At 34.4% G+C, this 15,380-nt stretch overlaps 1 protein-coding gene across 1 annotated transcript in view; it reads right to left on the minus strand.

Moving 5' to 3' along the window:
• The window catches only part of Sema2a (Semaphorin 2a), a 515,491-nt gene that overhangs the window by 269,856 nt on the left and 230,255 nt on the right, over positions 1 to 15,380 (minus strand). The window lies entirely within an intron of this gene.

Below are 15,380 nucleotides of genomic sequence, written 5' to 3' on the forward strand. Positions count from 1 at the left end.
GGTTACTTTTAATCTAAACACCCCTTCGGTCGACGTGGCTTTTTTGATAACAAATTATAAGCATTTACGAGATACCGAGATTGTATTCTACGACACTATATATACGTATACACGTATACTCGTTCACGGAAATCGTGTACAGTTATTTAAATCACTACAGCAGAAGCACCTTCTTTTACACATCCTTGCTTACACAGCAGTATCCGCACAAAAACCTAGAACAACACGCAAGGTAAACGAAATTTATTACGTTTAAGGGCAAGAAGAACTCGAAAAGCTGCATGTACCTTCAACTACCACAAGAGCTAAGGATAAAGAAGCAAGCAGCAAAAACTAATAGCGAGTACAGAATGAAGGATTAAAGTCGAGCGACGACGGTGGTAAAAAAAACTCCCATAGCGAACGTGAAATTCATCAGCAGAAAGCGACTAAAGCAACGAAATAAGTGTTTCGACTCGTAAACTCTAAGGTAAATTAAAGAAAATAAGTTTACTCGCAGTTGACACAGTAACTCCATTAAATGCTATTTCAACGTAAGAAAAAAAAACCAACCACTTCACCTTCGCGTCAAAAAAGTTACTCCGGTTTTAAAAGTTTTCTCAATTTTTCGCGAATTTTTGCCAGTTGCTTGACTCGGGCTATAGGATTTTTTGGCGCCAAAAATCGACGCGGGCGCCGCGCGGATAAAAGATTTTATTTTTAATTTATATAATTAACAATGTCGTAAGAAACAATTTACTTTATTAGCAGCATCTTCTCGGCGCGTCGTCGTCTTCGTTCACTTTCTTAATGTAAGTTAAACTTGACTTTTGTTTTAATTTAAATTTCAACTTGTATCAAATTCCAACTTAATTTTAACGGAAATTAAAGCGACGATATAATTAACTTAATTAAAGCGTTTAATTGAGGTATATTTTTCTTAATAAAATATCCCTGCACCGTTGTCGTCTACACGATGACAATGTACAATCGAGACAGCAGACACACAAATCATCTTTATACTATGTATGCATTTATACATAGTGCTTATGTGTACGTCTCGTACCATGTATTCGTAGACAGTCTATGCTTTATTGGACTTACGCCTACGCGTGTATTTTCAACCCTTAAATTCTTATTACTCGATTAGTCGCAAATTGCTCGACTCCATCTAATATACGATGAGTATTGGGGTTTCGATTGCAGCACGAGCCCTTTCAAGTCGGCTTTTAAAAACCAAATGCCAAATTATATGATGCGAAAAATGCAGATATCAAACCACCAGGGATGAGTGATTTTGATGAATAATTCATCGTGTAGATGAGGATGAAAATGATGCCGCCAACGTAATTGCCTTTACCGGATAATTTTTTTCCGATAATTTGATAGACTTTCATATGAAAATTGAGGCACTTGATTCGTAGTATTATGTTATCAAAATTCATTACCTTGAGTAGTTCAGTAGGAAATTGGTAAATTGGGTGAAGATAGTTCTTACCAAAATGCAAGAAAATTGATTTGATCTTAGAACTCAAAATGATCAACAGCGATTGATCCAAAAATCAACATACCTGGAACAAAAAATGAAAAAAAATACATGAATAATTTTCGAAATGAGGCGGTTGAAATACTTAAAATCTAGTTGTGGTTTGAGAAGTACATAATTTTTGTGTGAGAGAAGGGAAAAAAATTGTTGTTCTTAGGAAACGATGTTGTTGAAAAAAACAAGTGTACTTAGGTGTTATAGGTCTAGGCGAATGCAATGTTTAACGTTCTCGTTCTGTTCTGACATCATAGCATAGTCACTCGGTACTCTTTGCAATTCAAATGTACAAAGGTCAGTCAACAAATAAGTTTCCCTCGTTCAGAAAATTAGGAAGGGAAATACCTAGGAACTTGAAATTTTCAGGGAATCTTGATACAACCTTTGAGCACCACTCTGCAAAATTTTATTCGGATCCGTTCAGTAGTTCGTTTATAATGAGAGTTTGAAGATGTGATAGGAGTTTTATAGCGTGTCCGAGGTTCAAGTGGCTCAACGAGAAGTAAAAAAAATTTTATTTCGAAAAAAATACGTCAATGGATTTTTACAGATGCCTACTGATCCTCCATGAAGAAAAAATTGTCCTAATTTGAACAATATGTGAGTGGTGCCGAAAATCCAGCGGTGAGCGCACGAGCGTGTAAGTGATTACAGGGTAGGTTGCACAACTAGTGTTTCAAAAACGAACTCAACAGCCAAAATTGATGAAATTATACACAACAATCTTAATATCAGTATCAAAAACATCATATGTGAGCATGATGCTTCATATCTGACTGCCTAAAAAACATTATTGAATTTCGAAAGTCATTTTCAGTACAGCAAAATTTGAATGTGCTGCATCACAAACAAAATTTCGCTGTTCATGTTGCTGCATGTCAAAAGAATAGTCAGAATTTGTGTAAGAATGATGAAAACAAGTTCCTTAACACAATGGTAACCAAAAACAGGGTTGAGTGCATCACTATGCCTCGCAAATTTGGCACAATCCCCATCGTGAAATCAATTCAAGTTTCAACTCGGACCCGCTATAAAACTCCTACCACATCTTCAAACTCTCATTATAAACGAACAACTGAACGGATCCGAATAAAATTTTGCAGAGTGGTGCTCAAAGGTTGTATCAAGATTCCCTGAAAATTTCAAGTTCCTAGGTATTTCCCTTCCTAATTTTCTGAACGAGGGAAACTTATTTGTTGACTGACCTTTGTATGTACAATGAGTTATGTACGAGTGTAAATTTTTCACTAGTGTACGAGGTAAATGCTGAAATATTGGATAGCGATTTCGAAAAATTTATGAATTTTTTCAATTGCGTGAAATTCTTGAAACGTAGTTTGACGAAGTACTGCTTCAACAGCTTGTATATTTGTATAGGTATTCGTAATATTGGGAATCATTGAATCGAGCTGGGAACCGAATTAATAATTTTTTTCTGAATAATTTGAACGACGAGTAGGTGATCATTGTTTCTCAAAATATTTATTAATTCGTACGATTTGCGTTTATAAAAATTATCTAATAATTAAAAAATTCGCATGACTCTTGAACTTTCGAGAAAATTGACTTCCTATAGTATACGAGAATCTTCACATTTTATAAAACTACGTACATATGATCATACTACAAAGTTCAATTCTTTTAGATGTGTCCCACCCAGTGACCAGTGAGTAAGATATTATCCATTTGGTGCTTCAAAGAATTCAGGGTTTTACGCAAACGTACTTGTAGATCGACACATTGAACGAAAAATTTACATCATAACATAACGTTTATTATAACAGCTGCTTACACAAAAATTTTTCGACAGTAAACCATACAATATAATATTGCACCTTGATCCTTACCTTAATACCCACACGAGTATTTTTCCAATCGAAAGTCTACCAAAAGTACGTGTGTGATTATGTTCTCCTTAAAAATGATTTTAATTTTTAGTGTATGCCTGACCATCTGCTGTAAGTATTGAAAATCAATCTTTGTTAAGGTACAACTACTGGCAGAGTAATTTTTCAAAACAGAAATGAAATATCTTCATTTCAGATCAAATTCGTTCGACTTTAGCTGAGGGTAAATCATTCTAATTTTTTTTCAATTTTTCCATTAACATAATTTTTTATTTTTTCGACTAGTAATACGAGTTTTTACGATCACATTATTATAGAATCCACCAAAATAGGAACGCTCACAAAACGAATTAAAAATTTTTTAATTAAAGTGAAAAAATTGGACCCTCTATTGACACTGCCAGACGCCATAAAAGATTTCAGTAATGCTCATCGAAAATAATGTTTACAATTTGTACAAATAAGTACCTGTGCAGCTATTTCTGGTTAAATTTCAATTCCGTAAATTTTCAGAAAAAATCAAATTCAAAGACGGTTTATTCTGGAGCATTAAAAGCAACAACACATACCTTGATAAATTTAGAACAGGTGAGTTCAATACTGAAATCGAAGTGAATATCAACTAAGTCTTTTTAAGATACTTGATTGTAAAATCAATGAATTTTATGGACCTTTACACGAACGAAGGTATCAAGTGATTCTGAATTTTTCGATACTCGCGATACCTTTGGTCTAGATAGTCAAACTTCCAACTGCCAAATTTTTAAATCCAGCTATCGAGCAAGTATAGGTGTACGATTCAATACAAAACAAAGTACGTTCATCAATTTCAACGTTCATTTTTAGAGTATGACAAATTGAAGACATACAGCGTAAACGTTATAAATTCTTTGATGCACCAAATGGATAATATCTTACTCTCTGGTTATTGGGTGGGGACACAACCTAAAAGAATTAAACTCTGCGGTAAGTACGATCATATAGTTTTAAAAAAAGTGAAGATTCTCGTATCATATATAGGAGGTCGATTTTCTCAAAAGTTCAATTCGCATGACTCGTAGATTATTACGTTACTAAATTTTCCACCAAATTGGCCATCAAAGGAGCGGGAGCGCAAGATCCAAAAATTATACAAATATATGATATTTTAAAAAGTAACTAAAGATAACTGATTTTGTAGTAAAATGATCATAATAATTAGTAAAATATGAATTTAAAAAATAATTTTTTCATCCAAATAGCTAATTTACACAACTTATACCTCAAGATATACAATATGGCAGTAGAATGTAAGTGTGAATTTATAATAATTTCGAACAGAAAAATCATCGAACTTTAATATTGAACTACACTTGATGTACTTAATGTTTCACTTAACTTACAGATGAAAACGCCAACCAACAAACAAGTAAAAATTACAGTTTTTCCCTTTTTGAAATGTGATCACAAAGAGATCAGATCACTTGTAATATTTTAAATAATCTAACGTTACCCCTGCCCCCTCATTCTCTTCTATACACAATGTTTTTCCAGTACCAACCGATCTCTGATCTTCTTCTTTTTTTCAGCAATTGAAGCCATAGAAGGAGGAGAAGGAGATCCAAACGCATTCGAAGGGAACACCTTCGAAGAATTCACCTTCTGATAAAGTCTGGGAAAATTAAAGTCAATCGTACCAATTCGCCCGATGTAGCTGCAAGTTTCCTTTTACGAGTACAAGCAGCATGCATTGTACTTCATTATGTACAGTGAAAAAAAAATGCATCAGTGGCCATTAAAGGCGCACGTGGAGCAAAACCTATTACAATAATACATATTTACCTATATTGTTCATTTTTTCAATATTGTTAAAAATAAGAAAACAGCAAAAAAGCCACTTATTGTACAATGTACATATTTATCCTTGAAAGAGAGAGACAGAGATGATCTCATTCGAACGATCGCGCAATTTAGTATCATTCAATGCAATTCAAACTTATAAGTCTTGGTCCGGCATATGACAATAGGAATAATCGCTACCCCACCCTCCACCGATCACCTGAGACAACCTCTTTCTTAAAGGGGACATCCTAAGGAACGTTTTAAAGCAAACTTGCCAAAAAAAAATTGGACTGACTAACAAAATGGTGGCTATCCCTACATACATAGGACTCGCACAATTTTTTTTGAACTGAACAAACCTAGGTCGAAAGAGCATGCAAAAATTCATCACCACCACAATTTCAAGTACTAAAGCACATTTTTCGAATTTTGGTGAATTTTTAAAAATCAAATTTAAGCCAAAAATGAGAAAAAAATTCAAAAATTTACCAAATTGATACCTAGAAAGGTGGAGATATACTCTACTTTTGACCTGCCAAATCGATCGGAAACGGTTTCATACCGTTTTGAGCAGTTTTGGAGCCTCCAGCAGATTTTTGAAACTTGAAATTTCCACAAAATGTCATCGAATGACGTTGGAAATCAGAAATTTACGTTACATTCACACTTAAGCATGGTATCAAGTCGATTTCTGGTGAGTTTGAGTAATTTTGGAGCCTCCAGTGATTTTTTGAAAATTCTTAGAGCCCCCAGTAGATTTTTACATTTTTGGATTGCCACAAAATTTCATTAAATGGAGTTGGAAATCCGAAATTGTTTCTGTAAACTTATTTCAATATGTCATGAAGTCAACTGCAAGTGAATTTCAAGTTGTTTTGGTCGTAAATTTTGACTTTTCAACTCCAGTTGATGAAATTTTGTAGAAATTTCAAGTTTCAAAAATCTATTGAAGGCTTCGAGAATTTTCAAAAAGTCGCTGGAGTCTCCAAAATGACTTAAACCTATCAGCAGTCGATTTAATAGCGTGCTCAAGTTGGAGTGCAGCATAAATTTTGGATTTTCAACGTCATAAAAAAGTATTTCGCATTTTTATTCATTTGAAATTTTCCAAGCAAAAAATTGAAAAAACCTACTCGTACAATTGCCAGTTCATTTTCATAAAAACTGAACTGAGTACATCTAGTCTAATACCAAAATTCAGTTTGAATACTTTTCTCTGGACATTCATACCTACCTTTTTTTTAGGACAAAATTTGTTTATTTATTTAAAAAAATTTTCAATGTTTTTTTTTTGTTTTTCCGATGATACTACTCAATATCAAAATATCGTTTTTTTAGTATAAAAAAAAATTATCAATTGAAAATTTTTTTTCTTCAAAAATTCGTCACACCAATTTTCATTATACACGCAGGAACCCGCATTGAACCACTACACAGATTCTGCCTCGTACAAGAGCACAAGTGAAGGTAAGTTCTACAAGGTGCCTGCAGTTATGAAATACCATTCGACAGAAAATTCAATTCCAACTCCCAAGTCTCCATAACTTATTCAAATGGCTACCAGACACATTCACGTGAAAATCAACGATTCGTCTTCCTTGATAAAATGCTTCAAACCACATTTCAAACCAACTTGGATATTCTGAAGTAGGTACCCAAGTACCAACCTTACACAGCGTCATATTCTACTAGTTCTAAGACGAGGGATGAATATTTTAGAGAAATACGATTTGTGGATTTCACGTTTCGTTTTTTCCTTCCATTTGCCCAATTTTCGACCAGTTTACACGCAATTTCTTCTTCTTTCAAGTTGAAATGTGGTTTGTTGCGTTTCGTAGAGAAGAAAGATGGGATAGAACTAGAGTGTCTGTATAGGATAAAGATATCTACGTTTTGAAGGGTAAATCTCGATGGGTTGAAAATTCATGGAGAAATGTGATACGTCGAAAGTCGAATTCATGTTGAAAATCTTCAACTTCTAACTATGCCTTTCTCTCGTGTTTTCCAAAAGGAGGGGAAGGGAAGGATTCAACTTTGGCTCATTTTCGAAGAAATTCTTCAATTTTTAAATGATTTTTGAAAAACTGAAAAAAAAAACTCAACAGGTAGACCTACGAAAAGCTTGGATTCTGGATTTTATCGAAAACAGATAAAATGATATCGATATCTCATCGTCAATTCCGTACGAGTTGGCAGAAATGCCAACATCTGGAATAAATACCATTTATTTGAATAACCAACATTCTCGTAGTTCAAATATTCGTCCAGTCCCACCAGGTAACTGGCTAAACGCTTTTATGCACTTGGAAAAACAAAACGATTAAAATTTAATCACCTATTCATCCAGAAACCGAAATGAAAAGCTACGGCGTTCGTTGAAATAATTAAAACCGATGAAGTACCACGCTTCAATTCGCAAATTAATTTTTAATTAAATACTTAAGAAGTACATAAGCGGAGGTAAAACTGCATCGAGAGAATGCGACAGCGAAAAAAAAAAATCAACCAGAAAAAAAAATTAATAACACAACGCACACAGAGTGAGTTCCATTTACAGAAATGAAATTGGCTCGTAATATATCTGACGCCAAAACGCTGCTTAAAAACTTTTGGTTTTCGTAGTAAGCCAATAAAATTAATCTAACTTTTTCTTTTAAACTTTGATTTCCTTTTATTCGTTGGAAAAACGGGCAGCCAACTTCCTCTTGCTAATTTACGACCCGATGTTATCTCAATCATGAAAAAGAAGAAACTAGATAGCCTTCGGGAGTAGCTTAAAAGGACTTAAGAAAATTTCTTTAAATAGAAAAACCGTTTGGCAAAGATCTGAATTTTCGTTTCCGCTCTCCTTTTTTTTTTCTTCCTACATCGTCTCGATGCTGCTACCTTAACCCCCTTCGGTACTTTAGAGTTTCTCAACTTGCCATGACTATAATCTGGAAACATTTTTTTTTTTCACCTATTCTTTCCAAGACTTTTTTTTTACTTCGCCGTGTACTTTTTTTTTGTATTTGGCTTTTCGCGCTGCTGTTATTATTTAAATCTCGCGAGAATAATTTACAACTTTTAATATTTACAATTAGTTATACAACTGAGGCGTATTTTCGCTCACTCAAAACCGCCACAAATTGTTTCCTCGTGTTTTCCAAACACGAAATAAAGTCCGTTGTGTTTTCCAAAAAATTCCCTTCTTTTTTTTTTTTTTGCTAAAAACGTCAAAAAATAGCGACGGTTATAAAACAAATTACTGGCGGATATTAAAGCGTAACTTTTCTCATTTTTACAAAACGAATAATATTTTCTTGCAATGTTGTTGTAAAGTTTTATTTTAATGCGTTTTACTGGTTATAAATCGTTTTTTACGCCGTGTACAACAATGTTTCACCCATCTGTTTGGAGCAACGCGAAAATGAAGTAGCGATAATACAAACTGTTGCGGCCCTTTTCGATACAAATACTTTTACAACGACTATAATGCTTAGAAGAAGTTGTGGAATCACATGAGTAACATCTTCTGTTGCTGCGAAGGGTTTTCATTGTCGTTGGCTCAAAAATACATGATACTTGATTTAAACTACCGACTATCGTATAGACTCGAATTGGCAGTTTCATGATATGTAATTTGAATTCTCCAGCCATGAGATAAAGAAATTGATGTTGTTTTTGATTCAAACACCTACCACACTCGTGATTTAAAATATGCTACGTTAATTGAGAGCGGAGTCCAAAATTGTTTTTTATTGCATAAGAAGCTCGTATTTTTTTTTTCAAGAGGAAACAATGAAGTAAATTTTATATCATTTTTCAACCTATTCATCTGTTGCTAGAAATTCATTTCGGTCTGGGAAAAAACAATTTTCAGTTTAACAAATATCCAGAGAAGGTTTTTTTTAAGTATCAAGCTGTAGGGGTGTTTATTCTAATGTTGGAACGTAAAATATACTTATTTTATTTTTTCAATCAGTATGTAGGTAATCTTTTTGAAGAGGTTCTGTGGGGAGGAAAGAGGGGGGGGATCAGGACAAAAAATGGACCTGAAATTTTAAATCCAAACCTGTAAAAATCCAACAAAAGGTATGTTAAACTTCCTTTAAAAAATACGTCTAAATTTGAGAGAACGTGTCCTAAAAAACACCAGTAAATCAAAATTTCAATTGCCAAAGGTTCATTTTTGGACTTTTGGAAAATTTTTGAAAATCAAAAAATTGAAAAAAAAAGTTTTGAGGGCAATTTTGAAACATTCTCATGAAATGTAGATTTTTTTGAGTAAAATGAAGTAATGTGAACAATTTCTTCAATTCAACTACCACACATCGACAGCTACTAGTTTTGGGACATTTTGGAGCCTCCAGCGATTTTTTTGTTTGCTCTAAAAATTCGAAAACTGACTTGGGGCTCCAAAAAAGGTCAAATTGTGATTGTTTCCGAGTCGACTAATCGTGTAGACACATCGCGCGATATTTTTTCAAAAAACTCACTCTCTATTACATCTTTGAAATTTTGATTTTTTTCACTTATTCTGGAACTTACAAAATTAGTTAAAATGTTACTTTTGAACTCTTAATCCTGGAATTTTGCGAATACCATATAAAACGGACGAGAGAGTGTCCAATAAACATCAACCGAAATTGTAGGTCACGAAGTTCATTTTTGGCCCTTTGAGAGCGATTTCTGGTGAAAATTAAAAAATTTCTGGAGGCTCCAGAATGACTCAAAACCAGTACTTGTTGATAAGTGGAAGTTTAAGATCGGAAATTATTCACATTGGTTCGACCAGGGCCGTCGAGAGGGGGGGGGCAAAGGAAGCAGTTTGTCCAGGGCTCGAAAAAAAGAGCCTGAGATAAAAGAAAAACCTATTATTTTTTTTACTTCTCAAAACACAAATTTTCAAGTGCTTTCGTCGTCACGTGGCCCGGTTCCCTCCCTTTTTTTCAAAATTAACATCCTGAAAAAAAAATAATTCAAATTCTAAAATTTTAAAACCCAAAAAATCTCAAAATTAATTTTCAAAAGTTTTCGCTCTCATTTCGCTCGGACCTGCCCTATTTTTTTTCAAAATCAACTTCCCAAAAAAATATTGTTTTAAGGGCTCTCGAAATCAAATTTTCAAAAACGTCCACCCTTGCTTCGTCCGGATCAATTTCTTTCTTGTTTTTTGGACCCTCAAAAACCCAAAACAGAAAATGAACATTTTTATAAGTAATGTGAATGATATCAATCGGCAAAATTGGTATTTTTTCCTTAATATGTATCAGTCTGGAATTCCTCAGTCAAACCCCCTCTCCCTCTCAAAAACCCTCTACATAGTTTCGTCCCGAAAAACGGGGCCAAATTATATTTGCCCAGGGGTCGCATTGGCTCTCGACAGCCCTGGGTTCGACCTTTCATCTAAAATGTATGTTGAAATTCAAAATCTGCATCTTTGAAAACCCAGGTACATACCCTATAAAGTATATCACATGAATTTTTATTTTCATTTTTTTTTTGACGGGCTCGTATCGAAAATTGAGTTCAAAATTCAAAATTATAGCACTTTCAAAAAAAAAAAAACTCAACAAATCTGTAATCACAAGAATTTCTTCAATTTTTTTCTCAAAAATTTGGACCATTTTATAGGGCTTAAAGGGCTTGCATAAAAAATATTATCAAAATCTACATCCACGGTAACTTATTCACACCACGTTTTACAATTTACTTGTCGTTTGATAAAATACAATTTTTTTGTTGCATGATTTACCACGAAAGCATCTACATAAAGTGTACATACATCGTTTGCATCAAAACGAAACAAAACTAGTAAATTTTCATAACAAGCAAAACGCACGCCCTTTTACCCACACACACCCAAACAGTAAAAAAGAGTAAAGAATAAAGAAAACGGAAAGACTATAAAAATGTGATTGATTTTGAAATTGAACGCGAAAATATACCAGCTACTGTTGCTCTACTAGCTTATTGTTTACATTTTTGTGTGTTTTTTATACTTTTTCCTTCCTTTGCAACGTCGTCTTCGCAATCAGCTTTGATTTATGTTTCTGATTTTTACTATTTTTATCACTTACTTTAAGCAACAACTTGGGGGAAATTTTTATCTTTGTTTCGTATTCATAAATTTTACCATCTGCACAAAGAGGAAAAAAATAACCGAAACGAAACTACATCTTCGTATACATGTACTACAAGTGTGTAATGTATGACGGAAAAAATCTGTGAGCGTTTATAACTGTCGTATGGTAATTTGCTATTTTTGTTGTGTACTGCATTGTCTTTGGAGTTTATTTTATATCTCGTACGTTTGTAAAGTACGAGTAAACGAGGTAACGAGATGATAGTGAGAAATGGTGTAGAATTTAGAATGATTTGGTAGATACATATTTCTAGTAATTTCTTTCCCTTTGAAATGTGCAGGTATCGTTTTTATAGGTGAGTATCAATTGTAACTTATGTAGGTACTTGTAGAACTTGCAGTTTGCAAATATTATTTCCTCCCTCAAATAAGTTTTTTATGCCCCCACCACTCAATACTCTTACATCATCGCCCCTTTGTTCTCGAAAGCTTTCACCTTCAACACAAAAGGATAATCACCACACCTAATTCCCCTGCGGTTAATCCTGCCGGACAATTTATACTCGTAATTTGAAAAAACTCGATTATTTTAATTAAATTCAACACCGGCATTTTTTCCTACAATGGGATGATCGGATTATAACCGTGTAAAGTTTTTAATTCGCGATGCATTCTTCTTTGTGAGTTCGTGCTTTAATAAATTCTAATACTTCATCGTCGTTGTAGCGGCTTCTTCAGCTAAACTACACGGTGATGGTCCCATTCTCATTATAATCCTGTATGCGGCGTCCTTGCAGGTCTGTACAATCAGATTACCAGTGTTTTAAAAGGTCGGATAGTATTTGTGAAAAGCTGTAGGTCAGCGTTAATAATTTCCATCCGAATACAAGGTGCATCTACACTTCTTAGGTATTAGCAAAATATAACAAAACATAGGAGTTTTATAATCATCCCCTCAAAGAGCAACTAAATTGCTGAAAAAAGGTGGCAAGGGCTTCAGATGCTTCATTTTTTGCACCCTTCAGCCTCAGAAAGTATAAGGATTTATGGTGTACCCTTTTCCCTCCTCTACACCTCTGCCAACTAACTGGAAGGGGAACAGGCTCTTTTCTGTACACTCAACACTTACTTACGTTGCATATGGTAGCAGAGCAGTGATTTTCTACCCAATTAAATGACCAAGGATCAAAACTATCAAAAAATCACTGAAAAATTATCTAGCATCTTGTCCTACAGCACTCTGTGATATAAGCTATTATTGGAAGCAAATTGATTCTAATAAAGACACTTCATAACAGAAAAATGAATACCATTAGATAATAATGAGAATAAATGGTCGCCCAAAACCCCAAAACTGGATTTTTTTTTGGTTGTTTTAGATTCAAGATTTCTGATTCCACACACACGATCCGATCACTGTGCCTTCAACTTTCACATTCAAAGTACCTAATACACTCCGTATTATGTCGTGAAGAAAAAGACAAAGCACTATAAAGATTCCCCATAATCTCTATTTCAGTGACGAGACAAATACGCGACAATCGAAATCGAAAGACGCAAAAGTAAACGAAATAGACATTTTCGACTCGTAAAAAGAGAAAAACCACTCGGCGTAACTCGCTGGTTTAACGAAAAAGGCTTGTCAGATTAAAATATGGGTGCATGTCAAACAGCATGTACGAGTAAACTCGCACGTGTAAGACACTAAGACACCCATCAGATTACATTAGGCAAGAATACGAAGACCTAGTCGAGTATTAATTCATCGGACGTCATGCACGTCATATTGTACTCGTATAGTGTACGAATTTCTAGGTGCGGTATTCTTACATAAACGTCTAGGGAAAAAAATGGGGAAAAAATTTCATCGTGCTGAGATTGGCCTATTTATTCGAGTGAGTCTCGGCAAGTTGTGTTTGTGTATAAAGAGAGAGAGAGAAAGAATGACAGGATTTTCTAGATTGTGAAAACCGTCGTCCAAGAACGAAATACTACGAAATTAAATTGTGACCTTAGATTATCTTTGGTTGTATTTTTTCATTTTTTCGTTATTTCAGGAATTTTATTCGGTTTGATACTCTTTTCTGTCTTATTTTTTCTTTCTCCAGTCGAGGTCAAATCTTACTGTCTCGTGTTACGTGTGTTTATTTCTCGTGTGTGTTTTCAAAAATTTGTGAAATGTTTGTAAGTTCAGCTATTTTTTACTTCGTAAAATCACAATTTTTCCAAAATTGAAACTTTCGTTCAAAAATAAGCTGCAAAGAAAAGTTGGAATGAAAAGTCAGTACTTATATAAAATCTCTATTCTCTAATGCTTTACTTTGAGAAAAATCAAACGAACAATGTACTATTTCGTCACGAAAAGAATAACTTTGAGCATGAAAGGGAAAAGGGGCGAGGTCAGATGAGTATATCTTGAGAATAATTGTACCCCTGACGAGTAAGTACCACCGTAATATTAAAATAAAGACAACAAATAGCGACAAAATGAAACATTCGGTGCTAAGGAAGGGAAAAAAAGAAGTAACGTCGCGATACTGGAAAGTACACTAAGCATAATTTGGCTCGCAAAACTTGCTGGTTTTTCGTTTGGGAGAATTTCATCGTTAATAACAACGTAAAAGTATTAACATTATAATCCGACGCTACGAACATATAAAAATATAAGTCTTAACTCGAGAATAATAGAACTTATTACATTGGCTGTGTAGTGGCGGGTAGCAAATGGCGAAAATTCAGGGGTAAAGAAGTTTTATTGTTCGAGTTGCATTGCGAAAAGAATACATAAGAGAAGTAGAATAGGAAACAATGTCACAATTACAACAACGAATGGAAGTCGGAAGAGAAAAACATGGATAGTAAATGTTAAACTAGCATCGTGCTATTTGGGGAAAAAAAGGGAAACGCCTCGCGTAAGGGGGTTTTATAAGAACGTATACAATATATACATGATACTTTTCTTGGTATGAATTATAAAAAAAAAAAAAGAGGAGAAAAATTATATAAAATAAACGAGGGAAACAATATTCCATAAGTGTCTCGTTTGTCATAAAAGCAGGCAATGCGAGCCCATTTAAGAGGGTTTTATTGCGTTTTGTAAACATTTTAGTTTTAAAATGTCGCGAATGAATCGGCTACAGGCGAACTTAATTCGCGGCATTACCGAGCAAATCCCTCAATAACGAAGACCCTGCCTGGTCTCGTCTATCGTCGTATGTTGCGTATAGCGAAAAGTGAATTTTTTTGTGTGTGGATCTGATGCCACGGGAGATGCAGCCTCATCCACCGTGTTTGGTGAATCCCGCATAGCCGGATTTATTCGCGAATATAAAAAAATATTCGTTTAGCGATGGCCGTTAAAACGAATACAATATTCGGATCACTGCAACGAACAGGACGGATTTACTCGGAAAAATTGTGTTCTCTGTGTAGATAAACTACTTGTATAAAGTGTTTTTTTTAATCTCTATGTTGCCCAGCTTCTTCCTCTTGCTTTTCCTCTCCTCGTGTTCAAACAGGGTGATTCTAGTAGGTATTTTAGCTATAATAATATGTATTATACCAGTTAATGAAATTAGAGGAATGGTCAGATTTTTGCTCATAATGTAGGGGGAGATTATGCAGATCTGGGGTGCTAGTTACTTCGATCCTTAGCTTCTAGGAAAGGATTCACGAAAGTAACGAATCTCTCTACATGAACAGGACCCTCTGAGTACCATTGGTTCAGTCCGAGAACCTCACGGGGGCCCAACCCTAGATATCGGTTGGGGTTTGAGCCAGAATAAATAAAACTCGTAAATTGGGAATTTACTCCTTGTTATTTCCTCTGGGTGAGTGACCAAGCCACCAATATCATCATAGGACGAATTTGAGTGTTGGGAAACGAATATTAATTACGTAAATAAGAACACAGATCTTCTTCAAGTACATCTAATTATCTCAAATTACGAGAAAAGAACAACATGAAGTTGATATCTCTTGAGAGTAATTATTGGAGAAGGAAAGGGAGGTTGAGAATTACTACAAATTCGTAGCCTATTCTCGGATTGGTATTTTTGGATAAAAAATTGGTAAAGAAAAGATAAATACCTGGGATTGTGTTGAGTTGGGAAGACAATATAAT

The sequence above is a fragment of the Planococcus citri genome, chromosome 5 (assembly GCF_950023065.1).
Source record: "Planococcus citri chromosome 5, ihPlaCitr1.1, whole genome shotgun sequence".
NCBI classification, from domain to species: domain Eukaryota; kingdom Metazoa; phylum Arthropoda; class Insecta; order Hemiptera; family Pseudococcidae; genus Planococcus; species Planococcus citri.